Source organism: Hypanus sabinus, chromosome 9, assembly GCF_030144855.1.
Source record: "Hypanus sabinus isolate sHypSab1 chromosome 9, sHypSab1.hap1, whole genome shotgun sequence".
Classification (NCBI taxonomy): Eukaryota; Metazoa; Chordata; class Chondrichthyes; order Myliobatiformes; family Dasyatidae; genus Hypanus; species Hypanus sabinus.
In genome coordinates this window covers 61,795,943-61,810,912 of record NC_082714.1, presented here as the reverse complement: position 1 = coordinate 61,810,912, position 14,970 = coordinate 61,795,943, and positions in this window count along the sequence as shown.

The following is a 14,970-nucleotide window of genomic DNA, read 5'->3' as shown; positions in this document are numbered from 1 at the left end:
TGGCATAAGAAAGTTTGGGAATCCCAGGTTTAGAGGGACAAATGCAGGGAAATGTCATGAGCTTGGAGAGATACCTTGATTTGCATAAATGTTGGCCTTGCCCACAATACCCAAACCCTGAAAACTGCACCTGAGCCCAGGCAGCAGACAGACCCTGGGGAAAAGATGTGTACTTTCAGTTAAAGTTCAGATGGCATTGTGGCCTCCAGAGCTATAGTTCAATCCTGATCTCCTGGGCTGCCTGTGTGGAGTTCGCATGTTCTGCCTAGGTGATTTACAGTGGCCAATCAACCTACTAACACAAATGCTTTGGGGATGGGGGTGGAAGCCAGAGTACCCGGAGGAGGCGCATGGGGCCACAAGGCGAATATGTGGACTCCACGCAGACAGAGCCTGAGGTCAGAATTAACATCAGCTCACTGACACAGTGAGCCATTGGCTTTGCCAGTTGTGCTCCCAAGCCTCCCAGGATCAGGGTCTGTATTGGTGAGTAAAAGACTTACCAGCCAGGAAGGCGGAGGGGGGGGCGGGTTGATTTATGCAAGAAATGAAAGTGAGAGGAGGTGTAGGAAGGAAGATCTAACAGAATAGGGATATGAGTTCTGGGGTTAGGGAGACGGGTGATGTCAGTGAAGTGATAGAATGAATGATTGGGGGGTGGGGGTGATGAGGGTGAGGAGCGAGTGGGAGTGAGAAGACATAATGTGGTAGGTGGGCTTTGAGTGGGGGTGTGTGGAAGCTGAGTGGTGGGAGAGGGAGGTTGAGAGGAATGGGAGAGTAATTGGAGGGATGAAGGGGAGGAAGAGGAATGGATGTGAGGTGGAATGATGGAGATGACTGGGCTTTGGAAGGGAGTCCAGATGAAGAGGTGAAGAATCACTTGATCCTGTGCACACAAATACCAGAATATTGCATGAGTGTGTACTGGACTGTGAGCAGAGGGGCCACTAATATCCCTGTGCCCCCCCCCACCGACACAAAACTAGTTTTGAAGCCCCACCATTGAACAATTGAGCAGGGTGAAACACTGGGAGTGGGGATGGCATGGGACTCAGAGGATGGGGGAGGGAAGGCGGATTGGCTGAGGTTCACAGTGGGCCATCCGTCAACACTGAGCTGTCACTGCGACTCGGAACTGAAAGTTCACTGAAGGATTCGGGTGGGAAATGTTCAGATCAGAAGGAAATATCATCTTCTCTGCTTAACTATGACAACTTGGAGTGTTCAAAGGTCACACAGTGCTGAAAGCAGTGTGACACGCTTGTGTTACGGCCAATTAAGTACACTGTAAATATTTAAAGGCAACATCACTGAACTGTTTCTGGTTTCCTGCTCCTTTCATGTCGGATTTCTCAGTGACGGACTGCTATCGAGGGCTAGTCCTTGTTTAATTCTGCACCTTCCAAGAGAGTTTTCTTCCCTCAGTCCACTCCACCCTCCCACTGAATGTGAGCCTCAGTGAACTGGTAAAGGAGTCTTCTGAGAGAGAGGGTTGCCTGGCATTGTTGAAGCTGCACTCCTCTTTAGATGATAGGATTATAAGAGATAGGAGCAGAAATAGGCTATTTGTCCCATTGAGTCTGCTCTGCCACTCAGTCATAGCTGTTTCTTTTCAACTTATGTCTCCCACTTTCTCCCTTTAACCCTTAACCCCCTTATCAATTAAGAATATGTCAATCTCTACCCAATATGTCCGATGACTTGGTCTCCAAGACCTTCTGAGGCAATGAACTTTACAGGAGAGCAAGCTCAATCTCCTTTTAACTATGACCCTTCATTCTTGGCAACATCCTGGTGAATATCCTCTGCAACCTCACCAGTACAACCAATCCTTCCAATAATATAGTGACAAAAACTACACACAGCATTCCATCTGTGTGTCAATGAATGTGTTATGAAGTGTACCATGCCCTCTCTATTCAGATACTCTATGCAGGGGGCATAGAGCAAGAAGTTACCCTGTGATGTCCTCTCCTACCTCTTTCAGAGAAGATGGAACAATGGAAATGTTGGAACATTCCGTTCCAACACTTCCCAAAGTGACGTACACTTCAAAGCACAGGGTTGCCATTTTGCAGAAGGCAACCAGCATGCGCAAAAAGATGCTGCTGTTGCAAGGAAATGGCCATTTGGTTAGGGACTTATTGTTGGTTAGCAGTACTCCAACCTTCTTCAGACATTGAAGGTTCTACAGAAGACTTAGAGAGATAGAAAGAATGATAGAGCTGGGGAGAAAAAGAGGGGAAGAGAGAGAGATGGAGCAAGACAGAGATAGTGAGAGAAATAGCACAGTGGTGAGTCATAAATTGTGGTGTTACACTGTTGTCCATGTGCTCAGAGCAAATACAAAGCTGGGCCAACTGGGCATTATCATCCCCCATGACCCAAAGAGAGGTGTGGTTGCAATCATGGTTAGAAAGGAGGTGCACAATGACAACACTTTGCACAGCAAGATCTCACAGACACAATGTGACTCTCTGGTTGAGAGGTAAATATAAGGTAGAACATCAGGCAAAACTCTCTTACTGTTCCTTCCTGTGACATTACAGAATCATTCACTTGCACACAGGACCTCATATGGAGGTGAAGGCCGGCAACAGTGAAGTACTCCATTTGCAGTGCACTGGAGAGTCAGCTGTGATTCATTCATCTGTCCTTGTAATGGGACTTGAATCAACACCCTTTGATTCAGAGGCTCAATGACAGCACTGCGTGGCAATGATGCCACACCTCAGACAGATTGACAACAATTTCTTATAATGAATTCACCTTGTTGCTGCCCTTGAGTGTTGAGTTGAATGGCTGACTTGACCGAACAAAGTCAATGGGATTCTTCAGTCAGGTGAAAAAACTGAGTCTCCCATCATACTCAGCAGCAGCAGCCGGTCACGCACAACCACCCCTTCCAAACACAATTCCCAATCCTAACATGAACCCCACCTCATCAACTATGAAGCTGTAACAGATATTACTGATCTACTGAGGGGGACAGAGAGAGCAAGGAAGGGGAAGGTGAGGAGAAAGAAAGGGAAAGTGATGGGGAGAGAGAGGCAGAGAGTGGACAAAAGAGAGAGAAGGAGAGAGAGAAAGAGATGAGCTGTATAGACAGATGGAAAGAGATAGAGATAGTGATAATCAGGATAGAGAGAGTGAGGAAGAGAGAGGAAGATCAAAAGAGAATGAGAGATTAGATATAGAAAGTGATAGAGAAAGAGGACAAGAAAAGATGAGAGAGAAAGAGAGAGAGAGAGGGAGAGTGAGGAAGAAAGAGAAAGAGGGGGAGAGATAAAGAAAGAAAGTCGAATGTTGATTTGACAGACTTGAGGTAAGAGCCGTGGGTACACACAAATGGAAAACAAACGTCAAGACAAGAAGATAGAGATGTTCTCAGAAAGTGTCGACATACCTCCTGTTGCTCCAGACTCAGCCATAGGCTGGGGCAGGTGACAAACCTACACTTAGACTGATGAGGATTTCAGAGCAGCCTTCACACTACAGAGATTGATTTTTAAAGGATTTGGAGTTACGTCATGTATTTCAAATCCCTTCCAGGGCATCCCTAATGTTTAACGAATAAAGCTGATCTGACAAATAAAGCTAGTCTTTAGCAGATGATTAAATACCTCTGAAGTTTTGCTACTGTTGTTATGGAAGAAACATGGCAGTGCTACTGTACACAGGAAGACCCATAGACAATAACCAGACAATTGCAAGATAATTCATGGTTGCAGTGTTGCAACCTGCATGCATAACTTAGATTTAAATATTGGGGATAAATATTTTCTATAACATTAGATATAATCCTCTGCTCTTCAAAATAATTAACACAGATCTTCTATGTCAGACAAGATCTCTGTAGAAAAGAAAGGAAGCATTGACAGCACCATAGCAGTCCATGGAGGGTCTGTCTGGATTACTGTGGAATTGGAGGAAACCACAGCCTGAATCAGAGCTGAGTGAAGGCTACCAACTGAGCCATGGTGGACAGGGCAGAATGAGCACGCTTATTAATATGTCACAGGTACAGGGAGGAATTTCAAAGCTGTAATTCAATCTGGGTCATCTGACGGGGCCATAAACTACAACCACAGAGCTGAAATGGTTTATGAATGTCAGCAGAGACTTCTCAGGATTGAATTACTGCTGCTATTTGTTATCGTGGACAGCTATTTGTTTTAGATTTCTTTCAAATTGTATCATTTAAACTAACGGACTCTCCAGGTGCCAGGCAGTCTCCTCGGTCGGAGTCTTGCCTTCCTTCCAAGACAACCTTCCCTCCACCACTCTGTTATAAAAGTCTGGTCAGGCTGTGTGTGAAGTATTACATTCAATTCTGTTTGCTGCAGCATAGGAAGGAAGTGGAGAATATAGAGAGGGTTAAGGAAACGAATAGCAGGACACTACCTGGATTCGAGATGTGTACTACAAGGAGAGGTTGGACAAACTTGGACTGCTTTCTCTGGAGTGGCACAGATAAAGAGGAGAGAAATTTATAACATTATAAGAAGTATAAAAAAGCAGCCAGTATCTTCCCCCAGAGTCAAAGCATTTAACACTAGAGGGAGGTGAGATGAGGAAAGTTCAAATGAGATGTGTGGACAAGTCTTTTATATGGAGAGTGGCAAGTGCTCTGTGTTAAGTTCTATGTACTCCTTGTACTCCTTGTGTCTCCAGTTCTCAAGGTAATGGCTCACTACAGGGATACACCTGTCCAGGGTCAATCTGTCTGTTATAAGAAGGATGCTCCACACTTGCCTCTTCCTCCCCTAGACTTCTGGGAACCTCTTCTTCACCCATAACCTGGGAAATGGTTGGAAGTGTTACTGTAGAGAGATGGAGTCCCTTCCATATCTTCCCACTCTTACACAGATCCATGGGAGAAGTTCTCTTACTAATTTTGATAACAACAGCTGACAAAATTATTAAAAAGATGACTTAAGAGCCAAAGTTTGCAGTCCTAGAATAAGGGGCGGAGATAATAGAATTGAGATAAGGAGAAGTTTTGTTATTAAAAGAGTGATGAATCTTTGGTTGGACATTGAGTTAGTTCAAATCACAGGGCAATTTTTGGATATTGGAGGAATCAAAGGACTGGAGATAGTGTATGAACATGGCATTGAGGTAGAAACTCAGCCATGATTATGGTGAATGGTGAAGGCTCAAATGACTTCCTCCTCCTTCTATTTTTAATCTTATTCCTATGAGCATCCATGAACTTGCAGAGCCTGACAAGTTGGGCGATTGTGATCTCATCTGAAATGATGGCACCAGGCAAATAAGAAACAATCCTCCTTCAGATCCTGGCTACTATACAGAAATCCACTGGCCAAATATAGTACTCAAAAGTTCAAAGGTCAAATTTAATGGCTGCGAAATGTATACAATATATACTTGATATATTCAATATATATAGAAGAAATACTTCTTCTTTGCAAACATTCACAAAAACAGAGAAGTGCCCCATAAAACGAACGACAGTTAAACATGAGAACAACAACAGCTCCCCCCTCCCATGCGTAAATGACAGCGAGCAACTACCCACCCCTGCCCCACCAGCAAAAAAACGTACATCGGTACCATCACTGAGCCCAAGCGTGTGCTAACCAATAGCCAAGACACAGACCAAAGTTACCCCAAAGGCTTTGTATTTCATCCGACATTTGACAAACCACGGGTTCTCTCTCTCCCTAATAAGGATGTCCCCCCGCCCATTTTCACAGCGAGCGGGAGACATAACAACAACCCAATGGCTTACGGTGTTAAAAGACTATTTCATCGCTTTTTTCGAACTCTGTCTCCAAAGATCGCAAAGACCTCGGGTCTTCAGGCCCACAGTGAAAGGTTTTCTGGCCTCGCCGATGACACACAAGTCTCCTGCTGCGACACCAACCCTTGATCTGCCCATGTCCAGAGCCCCGAGATCTTAGGCTTCCAAACATGGTCAAAACTCTCAGACCAAACCCTTGTAACATCGAATAACGGCCAGTTGTGGAAACCCGAGAAGGGGTCCCATTCCCACAAGAACCGAAGCCTACATGTATCTCCAAGTCAGGGTCTTCGAAAGAACCCTAAAAGGGAAAAATAAGGATATTAAAGATGGAAATAGAGCTGTTTCTGAAGATGCAAGCAAAGGAATCACTGCTAGGTGCCATCATTCCTCCTAAGCTTTGCCTCCAATATTACTCATTATTTCATTATCACTTGAGATACCTAACTGTTGAGTTTCCCAACTTAAAACATGCAGTATGGGACATAGAACATGGGACATTACAGCATAGTACAGGCCCTTTGGCCCATGATGTGCAGATATTTTAACCTACTCGAAGATCAATCTAACCTTTCTCTCCTACATAGCCCTCCATTTTTTCAACCCATCTAAGAGTTTTTTCTATGTCCCTCATGTATCTGCCTCTATCACCATCCCACCACTCCCTGTGTAAAAAACACCTTAGACATTCCTCCTCCCCATATAAAGTTATTCCTCCCCATATTAGCCATTTCCATCTGATAAAAAGTCTCTGGGTGTCCACTCAAGCTACATCTCTTATCCTCTTGTATATTCCATCAAATCACATCCCATCCTCCTTCACTTCAAACAGAAAAGCCTGAGCCCACTCAACCTGTCCTCATAGTACATGCTCTCTAATCCAGGGAGCATCTCTTCACCTCCTCTCTAAAGCTTTCACATCCTTCCTATAACTCTTCTGAGATAATCTCTTGGTACTGTATCAAGGATAACTTGCCCCCACCCTGGTTTTGTGTGTTCTGAGGTGGGAACAGCAGATCCTTCCACAGGGGGGCAGGAGGTTCCTGGTGAGATGGGCTGGTGAGTAGATTTAGGTAGTCCACTCCTTCTGCCACTTACTCAGGCCCTCTTTGTTCCCAGTACTTGGTCTTAAGGTTCTTAATACCATCCCAAATGTTCCTTCTCTACTTTGAGCAGTTGAAGGCCAGACTCTCCCGGGAATCAGTGGGTTGTTGCATTTCTTTCGGGAGGATTTCAGCACATTACTGAATGTGAACAGTGTGATCTGCTCAGCATAGCTGACTGAGTTTAATGATGGCCTCGATGCTACAAATGTTGGTCTGGGAGCGGATAATGACAAATGTTTCCTATACTTGCCTGGGCCCGAGAGTATATTGAAGCGGAAGGGTCTTTGTCCAAGAACAAAAAACGTCCCGAGGTTCAGATGATTTAAGTGCCGGGCCAGATTGAAAAGGTCGGGGTGTCAGGGCCAGACTGGAGTTCAGCTTGCTGCTCCACAAGGTTTACTGGTCTCTGAGCTGAAGTGAGGCTGTGGTCTGTAACTAACAGGCTGCTGAATTGGCTGCTCATTTCATGTTCTTGGACTCACTTTTGTGAACTTCAGTTCTGAATTCCATTTGCATAGTTCTATTGTTTGCACAATTTGTTTTCTTTTACTGCACATTGGGTGTTTGACGGTTTTCTTTTTAATGTGTCCTATTGGGTTTCTTATTTGTGTGGCTGCCTGTAAGGAGACGAATCTCCAGGCTGTACATACTTGGATAATAAATGTACTTTGAACTTTGCTCAGAAGTACTTCACTAGCTGTACAGCAACTGTGACACCTGAGATTGTGAACAGCACTGAGGAAGGATTTCTGAATACATTGGTATAGTTTCTCCATTGTAATGTTCTTCCTTTACAGAATTGGCAAAAGGAAATGAAAATTGTTAGCAGTATGACAGGCCAAGCATTCACTCTTTATGGAAATGAGAGGTGTACAATAGAAGACAGGAGCAGGAGCAAGCCACTCAGTCCCTCACACCTACCTCATCATCCAAAATGATCATGGTGGTTCTGACCCATGCCTCAAATCCTTCTCTGTTCCAGTGTGCTATCGTTTTCAATTCCCCGATATTTCAGTAATTTATCTGCCTCTTTTATAAGTACCATCAGTGATCCAGGCTCCACAATGTTCTGGGATTAAGAAGTCCAGAGATTCACCACCTTTCTTGAGAAGAAATCCCAATTAGGTCAGTTTTAAAGGGTGCTGGAGTGCAGACAATATCATCTTGAGGAGCAGAAATGTAGCTCTGACACCAGATTAATGGGGGGGGGAGGAGGGATGAGTGCTGAGCCAGAATTCAGAGCCCCAGCCTCCTGCTCAATGGACCAAGCTGCCCCTTTGGTTTGAGGCAATGAAACCATGGCCCAGGAGTTTCAAGGTTCCAGCATCAGTTTGTGGATGCCTCCCTCTCCTGTACAAGCCAGGGTGAACTTAGTATTGATGTTGGCTTATTATCATTAGATGTATGGAGATACAGTGAAAATTTTTTTGTGCCAATGCAGAATACAGAGGAAGTCCAGAGCAAGTGGACAAATAAAGCGCAAGAAGCACAATGAGATAGACTGGGTGATCAAGAGTTCATCTTTTAATATTTGAGAGGAACATACAAGAATCTGATAATGGTGGGATAGAAGCTGTACCATGCTCTTTTCCCAATTTTCCTGGATTCCCCTCAGATTTGGGTATAGCTTGTTTTCCCCGAAAGGGCACTAGATTGAAAGGAACCCTGCTTCTCCCCATTCTGCTCTCCTTTCGTCCCTCTTCCTTCCTTCTAATCCCTTCTTCATGAGCTTCCTCCTCTCCCAACCTTCTTAACTCAGTTTCCTACCTCTTGCTGTGCTCTCCAACCCCTCTCTCATCCACTCTCATTCACCTCCTCCCCTCCTGCCTCACTCTTCACCCATCCACCGTCCCACCCCTTCTATATGGCCTTTAGTTTCTTCTGTCACCTCCTTCAGCCTCCAGTTACCCTCGAATCTAACATTCTCCCAACTCTTTGTCTTGCAATCCCACCACCACCCCCCTAGCTCTGATACTGTGAACTATGCAATTGAGGCAAAAAGGGGAGAAGACAAATAAGACAGTATGACCTGGAATCCAGCATAGACTGCAAACTTCCCCAGGAAACCCAATGTTATTCAGCACCCACATTTTACCCTCCTGAACATGGACTTCCATTGACTCTTGAGGTCAGCCATCTTGGGGGACATATCCTGCTGGCCCTCACCATCCCCTGATGTCACTCCACCAGCTCAGATCCAATTTATTTTCCGGACGTGGGATGATGGAGCTGAAGAAGCCCAATCACTTCTCTCGGGGCGCCCAGCATCCAGCACACAGATGCAGAGGAGGAGGCAGAAGATAGAGTCAGGAAGCAGTCACTGGCCTTCCAGCCAGAGTTACACACCATGGAAAAAGACCTTTGGTCCACTGGATCCAGGCTGATCATTCACCACACATTTATGCTAGTCAGACACTCATCCAATTTTATTCTCCCTACATTTGTATTTTCTCTCTCCAAGATTCTACAGTTTGCCTGCAATCTAATCAAAGACTCCTCCCATCCCAGACTTTCTCTCTTCTCCCCCTCCCTTCCTTCCATTGGGCAGAAGATACAAAAATTTGAGAGCATGTACCAGCAGGCACAAGAAGAGCTTTTATCTTACTGTTATAGGACTCTAGAACAGACCCCTTTCATGATAAAGATAACTTCTGAACTTCATAATCTACCTTGTCATGGCCCTTGCACTTTATTGTCTCCCCATTGCTATAACACTACATAGAGTGATGGAGTCACCCATACCCTTGTTGTCCAAGATTCCCATTTGCCCTTATTTGCCCCATAGAGTCGTAGCAAAGAAGAGCACGGAAACTGGCCCTTCGGCCCATCTAGTCCATGCTGGACCATTTAAACTGCCTACTCCCATTGACCTGCACCAGGACCGTAGCCCTTACCTAGACGGATTGTTTAGGGCCCTGGGTGGTACTGAGGGAGGAGGTATAGGGGCAGGTGTAACACTTGTTCCGCTTGCATTTGTTATCCAGTGCTACACCTGCCCCTATACCTCCTCTCTCACTACCATCCAGTCCTAAACAGTCCTTCCAGATGAGGCAACACTTTATCTGTAAGTCTGTTGGAGTCATTTACTGTGTTTGGTGCTCCTGGTGTGGCCTCCCGTACCTATTTAATTCCACTTCCCATTCCCATTCCAATATGTCCATCCATGGTCTCCTCCACAGTCATGATGAGGCCACACTTAGGTTGGAGTAACAACACCTCATATTCTGTTTGGGTAGCCTCCATCCTGATGACATGTACATCAATTTCTCAAACTTCCAGTAATGCCCCACAACCACCCCTCCTCTCATTTCCCTCTCTCATCTCACTAACCAACTTCCCAACTCTTTACTTCATCCCTCCCCCTCCCAGTTTCACCTTTCACCTGGTTGTTCTCTCTCCCCTCCCCCACCTTTTAAATCTACTCCTCAGCTTTCCTTCTCTGGTCCTGCTAAGGGGTTTTGGCGTGAGATGCAACTGTACTTTTTTCCTAGATGCTGCCTGGCCTGCTGAGTTCCTCCAGTGTGTGCAACCCTTCCCTGCTTATTGCTCGTGTTGTGGCATTTGAGGAGCCTGAAGAGAGGCTGTTTGATGATCCAGCCTTTGGTGTAGGCAATGAGATTTACAGAGCATAGAAACGAGCTATTCGGCCTACTGATTCCATGCCAAATATCAACTACCTATTTACATTAATTCAGGGGTGATGGGATGTCCAGGGAGGAGTAGCACCTCCGGTGGGGGGGGGGGCTTGTCATGTCCATTCTGGGGCAGCTCACTCACCTTTGGTCCCCAGCAGACACTCAGCTCTCACTTGTGTCTCCAAAAGAGGAAAAGTTAAGATGGCACTAAACGACAACTCCTTTGCTTGCATCTTCAGAAACAGCACTATTTCTATCTTTAATATCTTTATTTTTCCCTTTCAGGAGTTCTTTTGAAGACCCTGACCTGGAGCTACACGCTGAGTTTGGTTCTTTGCAGGAATGGGACCCGTTTTCGGGGATTCAGGACTGGTTGACGTTCGGCATGCCAAGGGGTCGGCCTGAGAGGCGGCCTAGTGTTTGGAAGCCTAAGGTCTTAGGGCTCTGGAGATGAGTGGATCGAGGGTTGGTTTCATGGCAGGACACTCGTGTGTCATCAGGGAGGCCAGAAAACCTTTCACCGTAGGCCCGAAGACCTGAAATCTTTGCATTCTTCAGGCACAGAGCTGGTAAAAAGTGACAAAACGGAATTTTTTAACATCGTAAACAAGTGGGTTGTTGTTATGTCTCCCGCTCACTGTGAAAATAGGGGACACCTCCCTCTCCCTTATTAGGGAGAGAGAGAACCTGTGGTTTGTCGAATGCTGTATAAAATGTGATAGTCTTTGGGGTAACTGCAAGTCTGTGTCTTTGCTATTGCTTTGCTCTCGCTTGTGCTTGGTAACGGGTGCGCTTTTTGTTTTGTCGATGGGGAGAGGGGGATTGTTGCTCGCTGCCGCTTACGCACGGGGATGGAACCTGGGGGGGGTGGGGGAAGCCTTGGGGTTCTCACGTTTAACTGTTGTTCATTCTTTGGGGCACCTCTCTGTTTTCATGGATGTTTTGTGGAAAAAAAAGCATTTCAGGATGTACATTGCATACTTTTCTCTGACATTCAATTGAACCTTTGAAATAGCTGTTTATGTGTGAAGTCAGCCTTACCGTGGGATATACTGAGGTGTCAATAGGTGGGTAAACCAGCTGAGGGTAGCTGGTGGGTCTCATACCTCAGTCGGATAGAGACATGCCTCCCCAAGCATGCAAAGTCAGTGGATGAGATCAACAATGAGATCTAATGACTAGGAAGGTGGTTCCACAATGCTTCACGGAGAGTAAAGGACATGATGACGCACAGAAAAAGTTATGGCCATCCAATGCAACCGAGGAGGTTCCAGTTGTGACAACTACTTGGAGCATTGGACATGGATTTCCAAGACCAAGAGATTGGAAATGCCCAGTGAAATGGCTTTTCCACTTTAAACCCTCTACTGCACAGATCTCTCCTCATTGTCAGACAACCAATCATATTAATCCCATTTTATTTTTTCCACATTTCCAACAACTCCCCCCTTCCCCCCCCCCCACCCCCACTTCTCAGATTCTATTCATTACCTACACACCAGGGACAATTTACAACAGTCAGTTAACCTTCACCTGGGCATACGGGAGGAAACTGGAGCATCTGAAGGAAATCGACACAGTCACTGAAAGAACATGCAACCTCCACCGAGGTCAAGATCGAAGCTGGGAGGCAGTAGCTTTACTACAGGAGCCATTGTGCTTCCATGTATTGTATGAGAACTCTTGATGAGCCCGGGTTCCTAAGCATCTGACAGAGTGTGCAGTTTGATTACATTCATACATATCAACACAACTAACTCAGTGTGTACCTTCTACAAGGTGCAATGCATTTACCATCAGCCATCGGGCTCCTGAACCAGTGTGGATAACTTCACATTGAACTGATTCCACAACCTATAGTTTCACTTTCACAGACACTACAACTCACATTCTCACAGTTATTTACTTGTTTCTTTATTTATTTATTTGTGTATATGCAAGTCTTGTCTTCGATTGCACATGGGTGGTTTGACTGTTGTGTGCAGTTTTTTCTTTGATTTGGTTGTATTTCTTTGTTCTACTATGAATGCCTGCAAGTAAATGAATCTCGGGGCTGTATGTGGTGGCATACTGTGTATGTACTTCGATAATAAATTTACTTTGAACTTTGAAACTTTGATCTGTAGGTTTTTCTCCAAATCATGCACCATCCTGAACCTTTATATCATGAGGTGTATTGACAGGATGAATGTAGTCAGTCTTTTTCCCAGGGCTGTAGAACCAAGGACCAGACAGCATAGGTTTAAGATGAGAGGGAGAGATTTGAATCATTGCTCCTGCAACTATTTTTACACAGAGGTTAGTCTGTAAATGGAATAAACTGTCAGTGGGAGTATCTGAGGCAAGTACAATTACTGCTTTTAAAACAGTTGGACAAGTGCTGTACATGGATAGGAAGCTTTTGGAAAAATATACGGCAAACATGGCCAAATAGGACTAGTTTGGTTGGTATTTGGATAGTATTGACGAGTTGGGCCGAAGGTTCTTTTTCCATGCTGTGTGGCTCTATAATTGGAGATGCAATCCAGACTTTCACCATGGCTGGGCTTAAACCCAGTGACTCTCCACCTAATCGCACTCTGAAGTTTGTTCATTATTAGCTGAGTCATACAATGTAGAGGATCATGGTCTTTCTCTGACCGTGATTGTTTTTGGCTAATTTTTCTACAGAATTGGTTTACCATTGCCTTCTTCTGGGCAGTATCTTTACAAGAAGGGTGACCACAGCCAGTATCAATACTTTTCAGAAATTGTCTGCCTGGCGTCAGTGGTCGCATAACCAGGACATGTGATATGCAGCAGGTGCTCACATGACCATCCACCACCTGCTCCCATGGCTTCGTGTGACCCTGATTGGGGGTGGGCTAAGCAAATGCTACAACTTGCCCAAGGGTGATCTACAGGCTAGTGGAAGCCTTACACCTCCTTTGGTGGAAACATATCTCCACTCTGCCCCCCCCCCACCCGAATGCCGAAAACCTTCACTAAAAAGACTGCATTAGTTCAAGTACTTCAAAGGCTGCAGAAGTTCACCACCACTTTCTCAAGACACTTGGGGATGGGCAATAAATGCTGGCTTTGCCAATTATTCCCAGATCCTGAAAAGTGAATGACTTGAATGTTGCTCTGGAAAGGAAAAATGATGGATCAGGAGTAAATGTTCTCAACTGGATGACTTTACTGGCTGAGCTTGGAACAGTAGATTGGTAATGGGAGCTTAAAGGTTAATCAGTGTCAGGCCATTGTGGGCAATCATTTGGTAGACAGAGTTAAGAAGCAACACAAAAAGGGGAGCTACCAAATCAAGACTCATGGAGAAGAGTATACATAACAGGAGAGTCAAAAATGGAACGTGATAATTACTGAAGGATTTGCATTTTCTCCCTGTGTGTAGGTTTCAAAGTTCAGAGTACATATATGTCACCATATACAACTTTGAGATTAATTTTCTTGTGGGCATACTGAGCAAACCTATAGAATAGTGACTATAACGGGATCAATAAAAGATCAACCAGAGTGCAGATGACAACAAACTGCAAATGCAAATGTAAATAAATAGCGTTACATAACAAGAACATGAAATAACAAGATAGTGTCTTTAAAGTGAGATCATTGGTTGTGGGAACATCTCAATAACTCAGTGTAGTTCACTTTTGTTCAAGAACCTGATGGTTGTGGGATAGTGACTGGTCTTGAACCTCTGGTGCGAGTCCTGAGGCACTCATGCCTTTTACCTGATGGAAGCAGTGAGAAAAGAATATGGACTGGGTGGTGAGGATCTTTGACAATGAATGTTGCTTTTGTTTGGCAGCATTTCATGTAGATGTGTTCAATGGTTGAGAGGGCTTTTCCCATGATGTTCGGGGCCAAATCCACTACCTATAGTAGGATTTTCCATTCAAAGGCTCCCATGCTAGGCCATGATGCAGACTTTCCACCACACATCTATAGAAGTTTGCCAAGGTTTTTGATGTCATGCCAAATCTCCACGGATTCCTGAGGCAGCTGAAGCACTGTCAAGCTTTCTTTGCAAATATATTAATATGATGAGTCCAGGACAGGTTCTCTGAGATAGTATCAACCAGGATTTTAAAGTTACTGATCCTCTCCACCTCTGATTCTTCAAAGAGAGCCCACTCAAGGACCTCTAGTTTCCCTCTCCTGAAGTCTACAGTTTGTTCCTTGGTCTTGCTGAGTGAGTGAGAGGTTGTTATTATGATACCACTCAGCCATATTTCTATCTCCCTCCTGTATGCTGATTCATAACCACCCTTGTATTGGCCAATGACAGTGGTGTCGTCAACAAACTTGAATATGGTGTCGAAGCTGTACATAGCCACATAGTAATAGGTGTAAAGCGAATGGAGCTGGGGACTGAAGTACACATCCCCGCAGAGCTCCTGGGCTGAAGGAGATTGTGGAGGAGATGTTTTCACCAATCCGAACTGACTGGGGTCAGCAA